We start from the raw sequence: 6000 nt of genomic DNA on the forward strand, positions 1-6000 counted from the left end.
GTTTACATAACAGATCATCAGTTCCACATTTAACAAATCATATACTTCATTTTATTGCAACAATTGCAATCCTGTCCATACACTGTAACTCTTGCATTCCTCCCTGTCTTCCGGTCCCTTCATCTTTCCTCTGCAAACTTTCTCTAAAAAAATTTCTTTTTTTTTTTTTAAAGCTTGTGCATTAAGTAATAGTTTCCATGGGAGAACATCAGTTCTGCACTCATCCTGTCATATTTGTATCATTCAATGATTACAATCCCCTCCATGCCTCACCATTCAACAGTATTTCCTTCTATTCTCTCTGTTTTGTTTTGTTTTGCTGTGTGGTTTTGTTTTGTTTTAGATGTACACAAAACCACTCAGGAATATATAATCATTTAAACAACCAAAGGGCACATTCTGCAAGCCTGCTTCCTGGCCACCAGCACACAGCCTTTGTCTTTCCATGAGTCTACAGTCCTCAGCTGCTCCATCTCTCCATGTCCTCATCTCTGCCTCCATCTTTGGTGTCACTGCTTCTCTGGATAGGATCCCACATTCCACTCATGCTCTTCTCTCTTGATGGTCCTAGGGTCCTCCGTTCATGGAATGTAATGTTAACTACTCCCCCAATTTATGTTACAAAACTTCTACCTTTACCTTTGTGACAATCGCAGTTCATCATGATAACAGTTACTCACTATTGAATCATAAGAATCTTAACCCCATCTCCTTTCATCAGAACCATCTAGACAAGATGAAAACTATTCTGTGGGGATTCTACCTTCCCCCACACTCTGAAACTAAACTTACTCTTGAAAATTTATAAGCTAGCCACTTTGTGCCTTTATAGCACCCATACCTTTCTAAAAGCTTTTTAAAAGTCAACTTTACTGAAGTATAATTTGCATGCGGTAAAATCCACTCTTTCAACTGTACAGTTCTATTAATTTGGTGTTTCTAACTTTGTTTTTCTTAAGCTCTGTTCTTTACAATGTCCCTTTATACTTAGTTGACTAATTTTGTCATTTTCTTTAATAGTTTGCTTTAATATCTACAATAATCAACTTATTCTTTTCCACATCATTTCTTTGGAAATGCTGGATGTTGTCAGCCTTGTTTCTAGTAATTCTTCCAATCTTTCTTTAAGAACTAATGAAGTTGTTGTAAGGATATAAGTCTAGAATGATCACAATTCATTTATTGTCACCCCCAATTAGTTCTTTTTGTGTGTGTGTCTTAACCCAAATAAAATTAGTACTCTTGAAAATTATTTTTAAAACCTTCTTTAGTTATAGATTTATAGCATGTATAAGGAGCTCTGGTAGCGTAGTGGTTACGAATCGGGCTGCGAACCTTAAGGTCAGCGGTTTGAAACTACCAGCCGCTCCGCGGGAGAAAGATGAGGCTTTCTACTCCCGTAAAGATTTACACCCTCGGAAACCCTGTACAGGGTCGCTATGGGTCGGACCCGACTCGATGGCACTTAACAACAACAACAACAATAAAGAGGTTATTGTTACATAGCCACACAAAAAAATGGAAAATTTACCTTCTGAAATGAAATTTGGATGCAATTCAGAATGAAATCGTAGGGGGATATATAGAAATGGAACCCACTTTTCAGAACTTACATTTCTACCAAAGCTGTACAAATAATTTATTTATTAATTCAACAAACATTTATTGAGCAAATGTGGTGCTGTGGGTTAATGTGCTTGGTGACAAAGTAGTTTGAATTGCAACATCAGCAGTTCAAGCTCACCAGCTACTCCTCAGAAACCCTATACGAGGTCACTCTGGGATGGGACCAGCTCAACAGCACTTAACAGTAACAACAACTATATAAAAAAGATTAGTAATCTTGCCCGTAAACAGCTTACCATCTACTAATAGGTGTTCTAATGGTATATTGCATATATAACAGAAAACAAATACACCAAAAATCACTTTGATGTTAATTAATAGCTAACTGAAGTTTTGGAATCATGTCTTTGTACTTTTCATTAACTTTTAGGAAGAACTAATAATTGCCTTTAATTCTCAATAGTCTCATGTTATTGATGTTCAATAGTGACAAATTAACAATAATTGGGAAGAAAGACTTAAAGTTAAGTTTTAATGTTTCACTAGTATTGGGCCAATCAGTGTATTAGGAATAAAAGGAATAATCTTCATATAAGAGCAAGAAACCTTTTAATAATATGAAAGTAGAAGAGAAAGTATTAGTTTATAGATTTTTCAAAAACAAGGTAAAGCGGTTTTAAAGAGCTTTATTATGAAGTTCTAACAATGTTTTTCTGTATGATAGTCTAAACATGTCATTGCCCATTTTTAGAAAATCATCTTGTTTTTGACCTTTTGGGTTTTCCTTTCTCATCATAATATATTTTCATTAATATATTTATAAGACACAATTTTGAACGTATAAATTAAAGAGTCAGACACACGTTTTGTAGCTCTTTCCTCCAGGATCACAGCTCCACGGCTTCTCTTCCTACCCCATGTACACTGACCACCCACGATAAGACTTTTGGTTGTACCTCAGAATTGTCTGAATAAGCACTTGGGTTGTCTGGTGCTGACATGCCTTGGCGAGGCTAAATGAACTGTTCCATTATCCTCTGTTTGTCTCCTTCCTTTCTTCCATCCTCAACTCCCATAATATGCCATTAAAATAAAAAGGACTAAATGAGTTATAATATACAGCAATTGCTGTAAAATTAGATAATACATATGGATAATAGTTCTTGTGACAACACATATATCACAGAATTAAGAAGAGAAAGCCCTCTCAACCCCTCCACTCACTCTTCAGCAGTACCAATGTTATCTCTTTTAAATAAGTAGATAAAGATCCCATTTAAAAATAATCTTTACAAGTACAAAGTGTCATGTTCCCACCCTAACAATCTGAGTTTTCACACCCCATAGAAATTTCTACATATATCTGTGATATATACATTCAAATGCACAGCTAAAATATTCAAATATACAAAATAAGTCAAAGCAAGAACTTCTTTGTTCTGATCTAAAAGTGCCTTATTAGCATACATGTCCAAGATAGACAGCCCCAAGTAGACAAAGGTGCAAGGGCATGAAAAGGCCTTTACTTTTATGGACTAACAAATAGATGCATGCAAATTAGTCTGTGAACTTGAAGATATTATCCTGACAAACTGATTGGTACGCAATGCTGCCAAAGGGAAAACACTAGCCAGGCAGTATTATTATTACTGCTATAATTATTGCCCAAACGATGAGACCTCAAAGCTTTCTGGATGAAAGGCTTGTGAGCGATAAACAATCTATCCTAGGGTTTGCACTGTGGACTTGAAATTACTTTTCAACCTTTTCTTCTTATTTATCCAACTCATTTTTAAAGATGAAACACCTATTCCAAGGTGAGGAAAGAAGCTCTAGGGAAAAGAAAAAATAAATTCTTTAGGATGGTCTTATTATTTTTGTTCATTGTCCTGATTCTTATGCCCCACCCTCCATTCCTCTTTCCCTGGAAAAGAATTTTACTCTATTTTCATCCCTTCACCTTCAATTTTTCTGAATGTCTTGTTTCTTTTCTCTCTGGCTCATCTTCCAACCTTTCTGAAGTATCGTCATTAATCAGTCATATGTTCACTATGTTCTTTCTTTTCTGTTACTCCTTTAAAACATCCCATGAATATTGCTTCAGAGAAGCCATGGTACCAATTAGGGTAACCAAAGGGGTAACAGTTTATAAATAATATTTGAAGTGAGGTTTGTAGAAAAACAATGTAATGAAGTGGTTAAGAGGATGCACTCTGGAAACAGACGTGTTTACCTTTGAACCCTCGCACTACCCTGTACTAGCTTTGACAAAGCTAGTCCATTCTCTGTTCTTAGTCTCAATTTGCACAGATCCTATAGGTGGTTAGCAGTATTAGCTTGCTGGATTGTTTAGAGTTCATTGAGACGAGGATATAAAACTCCTAGTAAATTACCAGGAATATCCTGGTGTAAGGATCTCTGGTAGCGTAGTGGTTACGAATCGGGCTGTGAGCCGCAAGGTCAGCAGTTCGAAACTACCAGCTGTTCTGCCGGAGAAAGATGAGGCTTTCTGCTCCTGTAAAGATTTATGGCCTCGGACACCCTGTACTGGGTCACTGAGTCGGAACCAACTCTATGGCATGTAACAACATCCTGGTGTAGTGCTGTAGGTTAATGCTCCAGATTGCAAAGTCGTTTGGACTGCAAGGTTGGTGGTTCAAGCTCACCAGCTTGCTCCTTGGGAACCAATACAGGGTCGCTATGGGTCAGAACCAACTTGATGGCACTTAACAACAACAACAATACAATGTAGCTATATAAAATGATAGTGAACGTGGTAGTAGCAGTGATAGTAGTTTTAATGGTGGCGATTATTGATGCAGACTGTCAAAGAGCTTCTTTATAAGAAGGGCCGTCACCTTCATTTATGTGGATTTCAAGTCCTGCATAATCAGTCACACATTTAGAAAGTGAGAGTGGAATACTTTGCTATATTGATAGTCTTTAAGCATAAATATTTATGACCAGGCTTGCATCTCTCCATGTCCCTGAAGAAAGATTTACTTAAAATGTGCCTCCCCGTGTGCATGGGCGCGCACGCACACACACACACACACACACACACACACACACACAAATCCAATCGCTACTTTGCCCGTCGTACTATTATTTTTTAAATGTTTCATATATTCAGAAAAATATTAAAAACATGCATTTATGTTAAAATAAAAATAATAAAATGAATATGTGTACACAGCATTAAAAAACAAACAAAAAACATAGAACGTGCTCACCCATCTCTTTGAAACTCTTCCTATCAATTATGGTACCCTTAACTTATTGCAACACCTACCTCTCCCACAGTAGAGTTTATCACAATTTAGAAATCTGAGTTTGTCATTACAAAAATCATGTTGGGGCCATGTCTAACTTCTTCTGGATTTACAAAGAGGAAGGAGAATCAAACTCAAAATCAGCCCAAGGTCAATTTCTATGAAATGGAGGTCAGACTCTACAACCTACTTTACCCTGTCCTGATACCCACCATTTCTCCCACAGTGCTCTCTGCTTTAAATCTGGGTTTGATAATCCATTGCAATGGCCACACTGAATTCATAACAACACTCATGAGTATGGGACTTAATTCCCTGCATACTTGCTGCCCTTAAAATTATCATATTTTTTTTTACATTTTGTCAAAATTATAGGCGGAAATATTATATCATTTAAAACAATTGTATGCCTATGATTCATAGTAAAGTTGAATATTTTCATGTTGTTAAGGTATTTGGGTTTCCTTATATCTATGAATTTCCTATTAATATGTCTTTCTCATTTTTGTTGTTTGCTTATCTTTATTGAACTTACAGTTTCTATTAATAATAATAAAAACTTACAGTTTCTATTAATTCTGGAAAAAAGGAGTCTTTGTGGACTCTTTTTCAGTTCTATAAACTGCAAAATCTATAGCTATTATCTTTTTATTTATTCAAACTGTTGCTGCTGAAGAGGTATTTAGTTTAAACGTTTCATTATGATTTAAGTTTTTCATTTTACTTGAAAATCCTTCAACAATCCATTGTTGTTGTTGTTAAGTGCCATCAAGTCCATGTTTGTTGAGGTCCTATGCCGGGTTCCAGCCTCGACAAAGAAGTGTGGGTGTCACAAAGAAGGGAGATCTGGCGGCAAAAGGGATCGAGAAAGAAAGAGATGAAATATATACAAAAAAGACAGACACACTGATATGATGCAAGCTGGCAAGTAGACAGATCTGCAAGCATATTGCCTAGCATTGCACAGCATTGCACGCAGAACTCACTCTACCTCAGCCTTTTATTCTCTTTTTTAGGGAGGGATTTATTACAAAGGAAGGATGTAATTCACAAAGGGAGGATGTCACAAAGGGAGGATGTGATTAAGACAGGATACGGAACTGAAATGTGATTAATCATTCAAAGCAGGACATAATGATTCACAGGAACAACTTTTAAGATA

The 6000-nt window shown here is 36.4% G+C and overlaps 1 protein-coding gene across 2 annotated transcripts in view; it reads left to right on the forward strand.

Moving 5' to 3' along the window:
• LSAMP (limbic system-associated membrane protein) overlaps positions 1–6000 on the forward strand; it is a 1036759-nt gene that overhangs the window by 748491 nt on the left and 282268 nt on the right. The window lies entirely within an intron of this gene.

This window comes from Chrysochloris asiatica, unplaced genomic scaffold, assembly GCF_000296735.1.
Source record: "Chrysochloris asiatica unplaced genomic scaffold, ChrAsi1.0 scaffold00061, whole genome shotgun sequence".
In the NCBI taxonomy this organism is placed as follows: Eukaryota; Metazoa; Chordata; class Mammalia; order Afrosoricida; family Chrysochloridae; genus Chrysochloris; species Chrysochloris asiatica.